This window comes from Acomys russatus, chromosome 20 (assembly GCF_903995435.1).
Source record: "Acomys russatus chromosome 20, mAcoRus1.1, whole genome shotgun sequence".
Classification (NCBI taxonomy): Eukaryota; Metazoa; Chordata; class Mammalia; order Rodentia; family Muridae; genus Acomys; species Acomys russatus.
Genome location: NC_067156.1, coordinates 2,259,629 through 2,276,096, shown reverse-complemented (window position 1 = coordinate 2,276,096; position 16,468 = coordinate 2,259,629). Strand labels below are relative to the sequence as shown.

General features: G+C 48.4%; 1 pseudogene; it reads right to left on the bottom strand.

Moving 5' to 3' along the window:
* Positions 1–14,141: 14,141 nt before the first annotated feature.
* On the bottom strand, positions 14,142–14,557 carry LOC127204733 (40S ribosomal protein S16-like; annotated as a pseudogene).
* Positions 14,558–16,468: the final 1,911 nt, after the last annotated feature.

The window sequence follows — 16,468 nt, the reverse complement described above, 5'->3', positions numbered from 1 at the left end:
TAGACCAGGCTGGCCTCCAACTCACAGAGATCTGCCTGCCTCTGCCTCCTGAGTGCTGGGATTACAAGGTGTGTGCCACCACGCCCAGCAAAATCTCAGCCCTTATAGGCTTAGGCAGGAGGACTATTAGTTGGTTCAAGGTCAGCCTGGCTATGAGGGGAGTGGAGCAGGGGTGGGGCGCGATGATGTTCAAGACTGAGCAGGTGTGTTTTGGTGGGAATACAGTTAATGTCCAACCTCGCTATGGTGTGACTATGACTTGACCTCTCTGAAATTCATGCTGGAGTTTAATATGCCTCGTGAGGTACTGAGATGGTAGAACTTAACTTGGCTATACTGTTTAAAGATGAAGCCTTGGGGCAGGAAAATTGTTTCAAGAGCTAAGAGCTCAATTCTCAGTATCCACACAGAGGCTCACAAGGGACTGCAACTCGTTTCCATGGGTATCTGACATTCCCCTTTGGCTTCTGTAGGCAAATGGTGCACAGACATTCATGTAGGCAAAACACCATTGCATGTACAATTAAATTAATAGACATGAAAATATATTTTTTAAAAGATGGAACCTTTGGACCCCTGCCCACCAGCACACAGCTCCAGTGGGTGGGTGGAGCATGCCCAGAGGCCTAGGTTCCGCCAAGATGAGCAAGTGTGGAGACGTTGTAGAGAAAGAGATGCGGAATGGTGCGCACAGGATGCTGAGAGGAGGAACTGGGCAGAGCTGTGAGCAGCCTGCGCTGCCACGTGAGGCCATGGCGAGGTCCTGGCCCATGCTGCAGGGGTTTTGTGTTGATGTCAGTGGCCTGTGTTGCCACCAAAGGCCATGCAGACATCCCTACTCTGGGCTGCCACCTGAGGCCATGCTGATGTCTGAGGACTGTGCAGAGCTGGCCCATTCCCTCATCTGGGCAGTGTGGGAGAACTGCCCTCCATACACCTTGATGAGTGGTTGGCTGTGTCACTTGTGAGATGGCCCCATCCTCTCTGGGATAGTGCTGGAGAGATTGGTGGTGTGGGTGAGGAAAAGCTGCATGGCTGACCAGTTCAGCTACCACCCAGGCCCATGTGCAGGGCTTTGAGTTGGCGCAGCCCAACATCTATGCCATGTACGAACTGCTGGAGCATGTGAAGAGGCTGGTCCTGCAGATCCAAAGCTGCAGGGTCTCCATGACACAGGGCAACAACAGGACAGCTGAGAGGAGTCCCAGTGAGGTTCTCGTATTGACAGACTAACAGAAGCCAGAGGCCTCGAACCAGACCAGTGTCTCATTGCAATAAACATTTGTAAGAAAAGCTGTTTGGGCAAAAGGGTACACTGGGATACTCCACAGCTTCCACAGAGAGATGTTTTATTTTTATTATTTGGTTTTCTTGGGTGGGAGGGAGGTTGCAAGGGCAAAGAGTGCATATGGAGGGATGAGGGGATGAGTGGGATTGGGGCACAAGATGTGAAATTCAGAAAGAATCAATAAAAAGTTAACAAACAGAAAAGATGGAATCTTTGAAAGGTAATTAGGTTTAAATAATGTCATCAGGGTGGGCCCCCCACCCCGAGAATAAATCCTGGTGGCTTTTTGAAAAGAGGATGGCAAGAGGAAGCTCGTGCCTGTTCCTTGTCTCTCGTGGTGTGATTCCCTGTGCTGCTCCAAAACTGCCAGCAGTATGGCCTTCAGCAGATGTGGTCCCTGACCCTTGGACCGTAGCCAGGAGCCAAAACAGCCGACTGACTCTGTGGCCCGCCCAGCCTGTGATATGACACTGTTAGCAACAGCAAATGGACTCAGGCAGCCTCTCTCGTGTTTTGAGTATATTGAGCGCATTGCTCTGCTCTCGTGCCTCATTTCTGTCATCTGTCGGGGTGGAAAATGATAAAATCTCTTTCAGGCCACTGCTGCAAAAGTTCAGGGCATCAGCCGAGAAAGCTTGGACGCTTTGCTGAGTGGGTGTTGGAGAGATGTCGTCAGTGCCATTGTTCCCAGGTGTGCAGAGAAAAGGGTCACACAAGCATCCCTGCTAGCACTGCCTAAATAAGTAAACTTGAAAGGGACTGTGTGGAATGTGAGACGACAAGGGAAAGGTAGTTTACTTACACAATGAGCTACTATGCTTCCATAGAAAAGGCTGCGCTGATATTTCTGACTATTATGAACATGGCTTTGAAATCATGCTAAACAAACAAGACAGAGTATAAACTAGGTCAACTATAATACCTGGACTTTGTTTAAACTGAATGAGATTGTTTAAACACTAAGACGCATCTAAAGAGTATGGAGCGATTGGGCCAAACCACTAACTAGCGGGGATTTGGCATCTTGTTTCTTTTTGCTTATACAAATAGAAATAAATACATGGTTATATGGTATTTTAAATAAAAAGGGAAATGTTTGCTGAAAACTAAATTGGAAGAGCATCAATTTGGCGCCATGCAGAAGGGATTGAGGAGAAACTGAAGGGACAAGGAAGTATGCAATTCATTCTTCCTTCAGTGTTGGCCCTGACCCCACTGGGCACAAAGGGCCCGCACTGAGGAATCCATAGCCTTGTGAGACAGTCAGGAAAGCACTCAGAAGGAGCAGGGGCAGGCTAGCCCGCGTGTGCCAGGAGGTGATGGCTATTTCCACACACACAGTTTCTTTCTGTCAGCCACAGCCCTGATCCCCACCCTCTGTGAGACGAAGTCAGGCTCTACAAAGCTGACAGTGGTGATGGCCCTAAGGTCACACAGCCGACAACTGCAAAGGCAGCCTGTGTTGTTTTAGGGGAAGTTTGTGTCAGGGACTGTGGGCCACGACTCCTAGGAGCCAAAGAGGCCCACGGGAAGAGCCACGTCTGAACATAGACTCTGGTTTACATGTGAGACAAGGACACTTCAACCACACAGAGTCACAAGGGCAATAACATGAGAACTACAGCAACAGCTCAGGCCCAAGGCAATAAAACGTGGACTTGGCAGTGAGAATGGAAAAGAAGGGTCAAGGGTCAGACGCATTATGAAGAAAAGCTGGCTTTAAAGTCTGCATGCATCCTGGGGAGCAGTGGTAATTCTCCCAAGAACAAAGAGTACCCAGGGAAGGAAGGACAGACTCAAAGGCCCGTCACTGCCAGGTTGAGCATGAATAAACTTTCTGCCTTCACAGAAGGGACGATGAAGGGGCTGAGACAATAGTACTTTGTAAGCCATAATTGTACTCACCTTCATCCTCTCAATGGAGAAGTAGGCCTTGGGTTCGTACCGGCTTGGCCACACGTGTCCGCAGACCATGCAGACACTGAGGACACATGAGCACACACGAGGACCCACGGGGACACTGAGGACTTCTGGAGACTGCTACCCCAGCAAGACCTCACATAGTTCCTTTTCCGAGTCTGCCGTTCCCACTGCTGTATGACTTCTGATCAACTGTGATCCAAAATATCAAAGTTTGCCTTGATTCTTTTGAGATAGAGCAATTATGTTCATGTAACCCTTACGGTCAAATATTGCTGCAACTGTTCAACTTTATTGTTAGTTTTTATCTCTTACTGTGCTGAGTTTATAAGCTAATGTTATCATGGGGATGTGTGTATAAAAAAACCCACTAGCTGGGTGTGGTTAAAGGACAACCTGGTCTACAAAGTGAGTCCAGGACAGCCAAGGTTACATAGAGAAACCCTATCTGGAAAACAAACAAACAAAACAAAACAACACCCTGATCTGTACAGGGTTTAATGCCTATTTCAGGAACTCACTACAGGTCTAGGGTGCCCCCCCTTTGGGTAATAGGGGTTCAGTGTTTTCCATTTGCTTTGTCAAACACAAAGCAGAATCAGCATCCTGAAGCTCCCCACAAACCTTTTCGCAATGCTGGAGACCAAACCCAGGACCCGGTAGGCCTCTAGTCAACCACTGAGCTACAGTGCCAGGCCTTTTAGAAACATTTATTCTGAGGAGGCTAGGGAGGGAGTTTTGTTGGTCAAATTCTTAGCATGCAAGCTTCAGGACCTGGGTTCATGCCCCAGAATCCGTGTTAAAATAACAAGCCAGGCGTGGTGACCACGTTGATAATCTGGGTGCTTGGCGAATGAAGAAGACAGATCGTGGGCCAGCAAAATTAATTTACCTGGCAAGCTCCAGGCAAGTAGGAAGCCTTGTTTAAAAAAAGCTAGAGTGGAGCCAGGGGTGTGGTGGCTCATGCTTTTAAGCCAGCATCCAGAGGCAGAGGCAGGAGGCAGAAGCAGGTGGCAGAGGCAGAGGCAGGAGGCAGAGGCAGAGGCAGAGGCAGGAGGCAGAGGCAGGAGGCAGGAGGCAGGAGGCAGAGGCAGAGGCAGAGGCAGGAGGCAGGAGGCAGAGGCAGAGGCAGGAGGCAGAGGCAGAGGCAGAGGCAGAGGCAGGAGGCAGAGGCAGAGGCAGAGACAGAGGCAGGAGGCAGAGGCAGGAGGCAGAGGCAGGAGGCAGGAGGCAGTGGCAGGAGCCAGAGGCAGAGGCAGGCAGCCAGGAGGCAGAGGCAGAGCAAGGCAGGAGGCAGGAGGCAGGAGGCAGAGACAGGAGGCAGAGGCAGAGGCAGGAGGCAGGAGGCAGGAGGCAGAGGTAGAGGCAGAGGCAGGAGGCAGAGACAGGAGGCAGAGGCAGAGGCAGGAGGCAGGAGGCAGGAGGCAGAGGTAGAGGCAGAGGCAGGAGGCAGAGGCAGGAGGCAGGAGACAGTGGCAGGAGGCAGAGGCAGGAGGCAGGAGGCAGAGGCAGGAGACAGAGGCAGGAGGCAGGAGGCAGGAGGCAGGAGGCAGGAGGCAGAGGCAGAGGCCAGCCTGGAAGATATAGAGAATTCTGGGCCACGCAATGAGACTCTGCTTGGCAAACCAACCAAACCAAAACACAGAAACAAAAAATTAGGCACCAAAGACACCTTCCTCTGGTACACACACCCACAGACACATGCACACGCACGCGCGCGAGCGCCCACACACATTTATTTTGATGCAAGGTCTTGCTCACAGCTGAGGTTGGCCTTGAACTTTTGATTCTTTTGCTTTGTTTCCTGAGCAGCAGGGGTTATGTCATCTGTCCTGCCTCATCCTGTCCCGTCCCTTCCCCATCTCCATGGCATGCCCATGAGAAGGTTTTGAAAACCTTCCAAGGATGCAGGAAGGGTAGAAGAGCACAGAGTGGAATGTAGCCACTCCTCGTGTACTGGAGCACAGCGGGAGTGAGCACAGCACGAGGAGGCTGTCCTGTGTCCCCGGCTCTCCCTCTGTGTACCTCATGCCTCTCTGCTCGGTGAGGCAAGAAGTGTGGCCCCTGACAAATTTCAGCTTTTGCGATTTATAACAAGTGGCCACTCCAAGTTCCCAATGCATACTATGGCTGACAGGGTTGTGAGAGTGGCCATTTGAGGAGAGTCTCGGCTCACAGGGAAGTAGGCGGATGGTGCTGTAGGAGAGCTGACTCCAGGCAGAGAGATGCAGATACAGAGCTCTGCACACATCAACAGAGGTCCCCCACCAAGACTGTGTGTGAGTCTTCTTTAGACCCAGTTTTCTCACCTGAAAAATGAAGGTAAGCATCTGCATCCATCACTGAGAATTACTGTGAGATTACAGAGCGCAGATCCGGACTGCTGGTTCCTCTGAGAGAGAACCTGGGTTCGGGCCCCAGCACCCACATCAGCCATTTCACAGGCACCTGTAACACCAGTTCCGGGGCATCCAAGGTCCTCTTCTCACCTCTGTGGGTTTGCTTTTATTCGTGTACGTGTGCGTGTGTGCATTTGTGTGCAGGTGCCTTTGGGGGCCGCAGGTGTCAGACACCCTGGAGCTGTGAGGGACTGATGTGAGTGCTGAGAAATGAACTTGGGTCCCCTGAAAAAGCAGCAAGTTTTCTTTACCACTGAGCCATCAGTCTCAATAAAATTTTGTTTTGTTTTGTTTTTCGAGACAGGGTTTCTCTGTGTAGCCTTGGCTGTCCTGGACTCGCTTTGTAGACCAGGCTGGCCTCGAACTCACAGCGATCCGCCTGCCTCTGCCTCCCAAGTGCTGGGATTAAAGGCACGTGCCACCATGCCTGCTGCCCAATACAATATTTTTAAAGTGCATAAAATTTATTAGGAATTCTCAGGTTTCCCATCCAGTCTTCTGAAGCCAGAACAGGATGTGCTAATAACAGACAGTTATGCCCATGAATTGTGAAGAGAGACATTTTCTTGGATTTTTTTTCTTTAAAAAAAAAAAAAAAAGAGTGGGCGTTGAGAATTGAGGGTGTGATCAAACTGACATCACCAATCGGTGAAGAAAATACAGAACTGGACTTGGCAGGACGTGTCTGTAAGCAGCACAGTGGGCGTTGACGCAGGAGGGTCACAGACTGGAGGCCTGTCCACACCTCGGTAAGTTCAAGATCTGCCTGGCTGGGCTACACAGTGAGAGACTGGGGTGGGAGGAGCTCTTTGGTCAGCAGTGTTAGGACAACTAGGCTGAGGTTTGGTGAGGGATCCCTTATAGTTCAGAGCAAATTTCTGTCAATGCGGGGAGGGAGATTTAGATCTAAGAGTGAAAATCTGAATATTTTTGTGTTGGAAAAGTGCTGGAGAAGAGACCTCAGTTCTAGAAAGACACTCAGGACTCCATCCAGCCCTGCAGCTCCCACACCTCCAACACCTCTTGGCACGGACTCAGAGCCTAGTAAACTTTTGATGGAGTGAATATAATGCCAGAGTATTTTTAATTGCCTCAAATATGGGAGCAGCATCTCTAAGTATGACATTAAAACCCAGTGCATGAAAGCAAAAGGTAATTCAGCTACCAAGTAGTATTACAAATGACAATTTGGAGAGAAATTCAAAAGACAAACACTGAGGGGAAATATTTGTTATTAATATCACAAAAGGTATATTTCTTTTCATTTTCTTCTGTGCTGAGGAGTTGGCCTATAGCTTCATGCACAGTGGAGAAGAACTTTACTACTGAACTATGCCTCTAGCCCCCTTGTCTTGTTTTATGTTTACATTTATTAAAATCCTCCTTCCTTGATATTACTACTAAGGGAAATCCAAAATACTGATAAGGAAAGAAAACAACAAATGAAAAGGTCTCTTTACCACCAAAAGGGGCACACAGCTTCTGATAACATGCGCAGAGAAACCCTCATGAGCAACAGGTGCTTGAACACTCAGGCTGGCAGGCCGTCCGCAAGCATGAAAACACACTACCATCCATAGCGCATGGCCTCGGGGTGAGCAGGGCAGAGCTTAGCCCCTGACTGGAACACAGCATGGACAGTCTATTCAGTGAGTGGACAGCACGGTCTGTCTTGTGACTGGCTTTAGGAATTTACCTGCAGAGACACCAGCAGCATGGGTGGAGATGAAAGACACGGAGGGCTGCAGTCCTTGGGCTCTTGTTTTAAGTATTAGACCCAGAAAGCTATGTGTTAGTATTAGGCCATGATAGGGCTAGCTAAAATTTGTCATATCCATGTCACGAGAGAGTTTAACTCCTAAGCTAGTGAAAGACTTAAAGATGAATAAGACTTATCAACAAATCAGCAGAGAAAGGTTAAAAAAAAAAAAAAAAAAAAAAAAAAAAAGTCACCGTGAGAGCTGTTCTTCTGAACTTGACCTCATCTGGGGTCACCTAACACCCAAATGGCTGGAGACACCGGGGAGGCATTCTTTCTTAGTTAAATCATTAGACGTGAGAAGACTCACTTTTAATCCAGATCTTTGAGGCCAGTAGATCTACCTTTAATCTGGACCACGCCTTCTGCTGGCAGCCTACATGAAGGACACGGAAGAAGGAAGTGCGCCCTCTTCACCTGCTTGTTTCCACTCTCAACAGCAAGTCCGTTCCTTCACGGGCAGCAGAGCCCACTTCCTTGGGATTCTGGTGTGTACTGAAGACCTGCTGAGCCATCCAGCCTTGTATGCGGATGAGTACTGGATTCTTGGACCTTCTGTTGGCAGATGGCCGTTGTTGGAAGAGTGGACCATAGCTTGTGAGCCGTCAGAACACCAGTCTGTTTCTCTAGAGAATCTGTCACCAAGCAGAGTGCACAGGAAGTAAACTTAAACTTAAAACTTCCAGCTTGAGTTGAAAAGGCCAGGGGTGATGGGCTGGAGAGATAGCTCAGCGGTTAAGAGCACAGATTGCTCTTCTAAAGGACCAGGGTTCAATTCCCAGCACCCATGTGGCAGCTCACAACTGTCTGTAACTCCAAGATCTGACACCCTCACACAGACATACATGCAGGCAAAACGTCAATGCACATACAATAAAAATAAATAAATTATTTTAAAAAAAAGAAAGAAAAGAAAAGGCCAGGGGGAACCAGGCAGAAGCTGGCCCAGTGCCAGAGCTGGAGGTCACTGCAGGGCTGAGACAGTGACCTCAGGACAGGGCTTGCAGTGACAACAGGGGGCAGAGCCGTGCCCTTCAGAGCCGTTATGCTCAGCAAGAGAGAACAATCTAGAGTGTATGAATATACCAAGAGGTGCTGGGATTGGCCTAAACAAGGCATCCCTCTCCTGTGGGACAGAGTGGATGAGGTGGCCATTTCACATGGAAGGGACAGTTTACTTTTGCGACAGGAATGGGGGAGGGAAGACTCGGAGGACCAGCAATGCTGGACTCCCAGAGCTTTCCACACCCATCTTAACGGGACATCTGAACAGGGCTTAGGCTGTGACATAATTCTTTCTGTGACTCTCTCACTTTTTAAAGGTCACTCTCCTCACAGGCTAAATATCAATATATAGTGAAAGAAAAAAAAAAAAAAAAAAAAAAAAAACCAATGCCAATACCTGTCACACATCTACAAAGCCTATTATGAGCACCCCAGGTCTAGAACACCCTGGTTTCACTCCTACTAGGTAGCAAGAAGATTGTAAGACCCAGGACATGAGCTGGGAACACCCCAACAGACATGGCTCAGGGGTGTGGTCCAGCATCAAGTCCAGCAGCCCTTGGTTTGCTTTGGGTTCTGGGGATCAAATGCGGGGAGTCAAACAAAGTGAGCAGGTGCTTGACCACATAGGTGCTACACATCCAGCCCTAGGAGCAGCAGATGGTGTGGTCTGGGTTCTGGGAATTGACACAGAACCTCAAGCCAACTGAGCAGACTCCCACCACTGAGCTACACTGCCAGCCCTAGACTGAGCAGTCTGCATACGTTTCCCAAGGACATGTTTTCTTCAGAATCCAAGATTCAGGAACTCGGCCTGGATGGAGCCCTGAGATTTCTCCTCAGGTTTGCCAGCATAGAAGCTTGGAGTCTCCAGTTATCAACCTGAGTGAGGTCTGGGGTCTTGAGCACTGTTTTCCCTGGCAGGCCGGCAGATTGGCCTCTAGAGGAGGCAGCAAAGCAGTGAGCTCCTCTTCAGAAGCCCTTCCCCAGGGCTCAGTGAAGCTGGGGGTGGGGGGTGACAAATTAAATACAGCAGCAGTATACACAATAGGTGGAAAATGGAGCCACCCACACGCCCATCCTCCAACGAATAAACAAAGCCTGGGACGCACACAGAGGAATACAATCCAGCCCCCGAAAGGGCTGGCTTCCTGATGTGTGTGTGAAACTTGAATGAAATGCGGGCATGATGCAGCGAATGGGTAATAAATGAGACGTAACCTCTGATTCCGCTACACGGGGCACCCAGAGCTGTTAAAGACAGTGACCGAAGGACAACAGTGGTTGCCATGGGTGTCGGGGGAGTGGGAAGAGTTTGAGTGAGCACTAGCGGGGGCAGGGTGTGTGTGTGTGTGTGTGTGTGTGTGTGTGTGTGTGTGTGTGGAGGGGTGTTGCACAATAACATGACTTAACACCACAGAACCATTTTTTTTTTACACTGATAAGATCTACACGGACCAGTGCTGGCGGGATGGCTCAGTGTTTAAGGGCACTGGCTGCTGCTCTTGCAGAGGACGTGACATGTCACAACCCTCTATAATTCCAGTGCCAGGGAATCCGACACCACTTCTGGCCGTTGGCCACTGCATGCATGTGGTGCACCTACATACACCCAGGTAAACACGCGTGTACATAAAATAAAAATAAAGAAACCTTTTCTTAACAGGAACACACACCTTACAGAAAATAGTGAGAAGCACACACTTCCTGGTTTGTATGTTTCCCTGTCTCTCTCTATTTTTTTTGCATTATAATATTTTTTATTAATTCATTCATATTACATCTCAATTGTTATCCCATCCCTTGTATCCCTCCATTCCTCCCTCCATCCTGCTTTCACCCTATTCCCCCCCAACCCTAACCCATGACTCTCTGGCTCTTTGCCAGGGTGCAAAGGGATGCAGTCTCCAAAGCTGTTTATGCAACTGGAAACACCTCTCTGCACTCAACCCCTCCACCATCCCCACATTCCCAGACTCCCAGGGAGACCTGGTCATTACTATCCACAGCAGTAACAGTTCATTTTCTTTTATTTGGATTAAACAATAATTTGATTGGAAAATACTTCCCAGTGCAGCAATTAAGGACTAACTGGAGGTAGAGCCAAGAGCACTTACCCCAGCTAGTCATTAGCTCCCAGGAAACGTTAGCCCTCAGGGTGCTCACTGCTAGTATAAACTCTAATATAGTGGGAAGAAAAACCGAAGCAATTTTCTCTTCTTTTCTAAGCAATGAAAAGTTCAAAAATGGAGCAGAGTGTTGCCATAGACAACAGAGCTCTGGGTGGTTCAGGTTTCTCCTGTGTCTGCACGCAGGGGACATAGCAATTGGACAGTTTTTAGCACCCACAGATGTGCGTCCCAACTACCTGAAATGAATAGCTCTAGGCTCCCACGGAAACCCTCAAGCCTTTACTTGTCACCATAATTGTCTTGGGAAGTGCTTCTAATTACATAGCTCTTGTGCCTGCTCCAGGCCGAGTCTTGTATACAGTACACAAATCCCATAAAACCACAAAGCCGGGGGCAGACTCTGGAGTGGTCCAAATTACCATGCAGTTGTTTTTAACTTAGGAGTTAAGCATTAGTGGGTGTCGAGAGCATCATTTGCGTGAGCAAAAACAGCACTAAGGGAACAGCATGGACCTGCTTCTCCGTAATTCGCTGTAGAGGTCAGCGTCCCTCTGTGCAAGACCAATGTAAGTCCTGTTTGCTTTAACCAAGTTACCTCAGGCTTAAAAGAGACTTAATTATTTTGTTACCTGGGAATCGCTGGTGGTGGTGGTGGTTTAGTTCTTAGAGGTAGAAACATCATTACTTAGGATTCCCGTGCCTGAAGACATTTTCCAAGACACCAGGCAACACTCTTGTACCGTTCTGAGAACAGCCTGAAGTCAAGTGCAGCCCACGCACAAGTGTTACTATTTGGGTGTTGGATTTTTTGTTTGTTTGTTTGTTTGTTGAGCACCAAATGGTTTTCTAGGTGGGTTTGGTTAGGACGGCACCAGTTCTGAGCCTGTAGTTTTGCGTTTGGGAAGATGGAGAGGACTGAAAGCTGGCAGGACTGACAGGAAGTAAAGCCAAGAGCACTTGCTCCAGCTAGTCAATTGCTCCAAGGAAGTGTTAGCAACTGGGAGGTCATCACTGTTTACTATTGGTGTCAACTCTAAAACTGGTCCTTGACAACTGACCTACAACTCCACGCTGAGACTGATTAGTTGGCTTGGTTTGGTTTTATAATGCCCCAAATTAACCTGTTAGCCCCACTGCCTGGGAATCAGGTAACCTCTGGAGTGCTGGGAATTGTAGTTCTCAATAAATAACAAAGCCTTATGGGAAAGCACGGTGGCCTTTAAGTCTATCCTTATAAGCCTCATGACATGTGACTCGAGGTCATTCCAGCTGGGAGATTTTGGGGAATGGTATTGACCAAAGTCAATCTCTTGGTTAGTATTTAATATTTAATAATTGCTTGCTTTAAATTTGTCCCCAAGTGGTGGAGTTGCATTTCCTGACAAGTCTCAGGATTAACAGTTTGAGTGGTGGGGATCCAAGCCAAAATTTCAAGTGTATTGAGAAGGTTCTCTACCACTGAGTTACACTCGCAGTTTTGAGTCTCAAAGACATTTATTTTCTTCAGAACCTAGGACTCAGAGACACGGTTGAGGCCTGTACCACGCAGGGAGGCTTGTGGCTGATGTTCCTGACATAAGGACCTGTGCTATGTGAAATAAATCAGGCCATGTAAGTCAAGTGGGGAACAATTTTGCTTATGTGAAACTCAAAACTATAGAGGTAAAGTAGGATGGTTACTCGGGATGGGGGCACGGTGTTTAAAACAGGCTGGAGTGTTATGGAGATTGATGTACGTGTTATCACGTACATTGAAGAATATTTTTTTCTTTTAAAAAATTTATTATAATTTATTCACATTACATTCCAGTTGTTATCCCCCTCACTTGTATCTTCCTGTTCCCAGCCTCCCGCCCTCTTCTGCCCTATTTCCCTCCCCTACTATATGAGTACAGCCTATCAGGTCTCATCCAGATAGCCTGCGTCCCATTCTTTTTTTTTTTTTTTTTTTAATTTATTTATTCTTGTTACATCTCAATGTTTATCCCATCCCTTGTATCCTCCCATTCCTCCCCCCCCCATTTTCCCATTATTCCCCTCCCCTATGACTGTTCCTGAGGGGGATTACCTCCCCCTGTATATTCTCATAGGGTATCAAGTCTCTTCTTGGCAACCTGCTGTCCTTCCTCTGAGTGCCACCAGGTCTCCCCCTCCAGGGGACATGGTCAAATATGAGGCACCAGAGTACGTGAGAAAGTCATATCACACTCTCCACTCAACGGTGGAGAACATTCTTTAAAATGACTGAAATGGTTAAGTCTTATGGGAGCTGGGTCATGGGGGCACACACCTTTAATCTCAACAGTTGGGAAGCAGAGGCAGGTGCATCTCTGGATTCGAGGCCAGCCTGGTCTACATAGCATAGTGAGTTCCAGAACAGCCAGGGCTACACAGAGAAGCCTTCTCTCCAAAAATCAAAAAGAAAAATTGATAAACATTTTTGAAATTATGGGAAGTAGGAGTTGGGGGACCGGAACTTATTCTGGTACCACTTCCTAAGAAACTTCAGTCAGAAGTGTATAGTGGCAGCCAGGACAGGAACACTTGTTCCAGGCTTCCCTATGACCACGGGTTGCTCTGAGTCTTAGGTCAGTCTAGGACTTCTCTCTTGCTTCCTAAGTGCTCTGTGTCAGGCGGCAGTTTCCAGAGAGGGCCACAATGGTGCTTCTTGTTACCTGCTCATCAGAGGATAAAGTGAATAGTCCATCAAGAGAGCGGTGTGCAGTGTTGGTTCTGAAATGAACCCCCAATGCCCACATGTTAAAGACTTGTTCCTCATCTTGGTGCTATTGGAAGATAGTAGAAAAATTTAAGAGAGGGTTTGTAATGAGAGGTTTGGGGTTATCGGAGGTGTGACCTCAAATGTGATTGTGAGACTCTGGTCTCTGTCTCTCTCCCTTTCACATGCACACCATGAAGTGAGCCATTTCACCATGTGCCACCACGAGGATATGTCAATTTACCACAGTCCCAAAGCAGTGGTCACGTGCTGAAAGGACGTGTTTGTGTGACAGTCTTGGAAAAACAGAATCTCCTGCATCAGCCCAGATCATTTAGCCTCTAAGAAAACTAGCTCCCTGCACAACCAAAAATACCACTGGCAAAACACAAGTGCCATAGAGAAGTCAGAAGATGGTGACTTCTCGCCTAGCTGCTCTTTGAAGCCTGCTCTGAGCACTGAGGGTCAGAAGCAAGCATCTTTGGCTGGCAACATTTTTGTTACAATCCTATAGGGAGAAACTGGGGCTGTCATGTGCATTCCTCGTCTCCCTGAGAACAGGAAGGGGACAGCGTCGCCTCCCTTGTTGACTGGTAATGCTTGCTTCAGAGCGTCCTTTCTGCTCACTCTGACTGACCCAGTGAGCAGGTGCTCAAGCCTTGTGTCTTTAAATCCCACCTTTCTTGCATCCCCAAGAATGTGGAGCTGTGTACCGTAAGCACACAGTTCTCTTGTTAATGATATCTCAGCGAGCAGTTTGAGGGCCTGTGAGATGACTGACGTGGCCAGTGTTCTTACTTGCTACATCAACCTGATGGCCTGAGTGCAATGTCTGGTTCTGTAGCACTCATTTTGTTGTTTTTTTTTTTTAAATCCTAGGATGTTTATTACAAAGGTAACCCTGATCCTTGAGATGGGCTTATCGGTAGGGGTACCGAGCATGGGCCCCAGGACCTCCAAACTTTCTGGACTCCCAGTGACAGGGGTCAGCTACACACAAGGTCTGATCATACTGGATGAGGATGGCTTTGATCTCCTTCTTAGAGGCGTCATCCACATATTTCTGGTAATAAGCCACCAGGGCTTTGGAGATGGACAGTCGGATAGCATCAATTTGGGCCACGTGACCACCACCCTTCACGCGGACACGGATATCCACACCAGCAAACCTCTCTTTGCCCAAAAGCAGAACGGGCTCCGGTAGCTTGTACTGCGGGGTGCGTGGCTCCATTCACCTTGATGAGCCCATTTCCCCGTTTGCGGTGCTGCCTTCTTGCGTCCGAAGACCGGCACGGACTGCAGCGGATCCTTGGACAGCATAGCTACGAGGAACAAACACGAGTTCCTCACCGCGCGGTGCCGTCACCGGAAAAGGGAAGCGCGGGGCCACCGGGGCCCACTCTTTTTTTTTTTTTTTTTTTTTAAACCTCTACTTTATTTGGAGTGTTTAGGCCTCAACATCCCAACTCAACGTAGGAGAGAGAGGGTTAGTGGGGAGAGGGGCCCCCTTTCCTTCTCCTGGCTGTTTAAGGGTGAAGGGTCTTTGGGTTTGTCTATACCAGTCTCTGTCAACAGCAGACGCAGCCGAGAGTCTCCTCCAAGCTGCTGCAGCCAGAAGCATTGTGTGCTCTCTGTCTGCTCCAAACCACCACACCGTCTGTCTCTGGTCTCTTCAAATTGCTACATGCCACACATCAACACGGGACCACGTGCCAACACGGCACGCCATGCCACGCTCTCTCTGATCTCTCCCTTATAGCCTTGGAGCCCTAGAACACGCCCCTCTCCTTGCCACACAAGGCAGGCCTTACCAGCTGGCAAAAGCCACACCCCTCACAAGACAGTTAACCGCTGTGGACAAACTACAGCTCAAACTGAAATCCCACACTTGGGATTAAAACAAAAACGTATTTGCATAACACAACTGAATTCACAAAGAAACCAAAACTCCTGTTACATGGTTCCCACAGTGGAAGGCAGGGAATGCACTGACTCCTAAAAGTTATTCTCCAACCCCCATGTGAATGGCTACACTCACACACACACCACATACACACAGATGGTGATGACGGTGGTGGCGGCGGTGATGGGTCTGGAGAGATGACGCAGTGGCTAGGAAAGTATATTGATTTTTCAGAGGACCTGAGTTCTGGTCCCAACATCTATGCCAGGCAGCTCACAACCACCTGTGACTATGGCTCCAAGGAATTTGACAGCTCTGCCCTCCAAGGACACTTACATGCACACACACACACACACACACACACACACACACACACTTAAAAATAAATCTTAAAAATATTTTTAGAAAGTAAATTGAACTCTGAACTTCTTAGTGAACACACGTTTGGCTCCTCACTGTCCCTTCTTGCCTGGTTTCCTTCCACGCGTCACCTATTCAATACGTTCTGGTGAGCATCACCAAGAAGCAAGTACATGCCAATATGCACCTAACAGTGGGTAACCGTGGGAGATGCTCAGCTAGAACCTGCTTCTAACGCGTGGATCACCACAACTAAACCCAGAACACTTGAGGTAGGCGGGGAAGCCTTCCCTGCTTTTGCTCCTTAGCCTCCTAGAGCCATAGAGGAGCTTTTAAAGGTGACCAAGATGATGCTTTGCTGACACGCTCTGAAGACAAAGTCAGAAACATCATTTTTCACTCTTTACAATAACAAAAGACTGCCAGGTGTGGTGGTGCACACCTTTGATCCCGGGACTCAGGAGGCAGAGGCAGGTGGATTTCTGAGTTTGAGGCCGGCCTGGTCCAGGACAGCCAGGCCTACACAGAGAAACCAGTATTAATGATGATGGAGGAGGAGCAGGAGGAAGAGGAGGGGACTATGTACATCTAGAACCACCATGAAGCCAGGTGTGGCAGCATGCACCAGAAATCCCGGCACTCACCAGGCTGAGGCAGGAAGATTATAAATTCAAGGCCAGCCCGGGTGGCATAGTAGATCTTACTTCCAATAACAATGATAACACGCTTAGCTAAAATGAAGACAAACAGCAGATCAGGAAGAATTCACCATCGTCATCAACTGGATTTATAGTCAAAGAGAGCCTAAAGGTTAGCAAGAAAAAAACAACAAGCTTTTTTTTTTTAATGTGGAGAACAAGCCGGGCATAGTGGCACACACCTTTAAGCCCAGCACTCGGGAGGCAGAGGCAGGTAGATCGCTGTGAGTTCGAGGCCAGCCTGGTCTACAAAGGGAGTTCAGGATAGCCAAGGTTACACAGAAA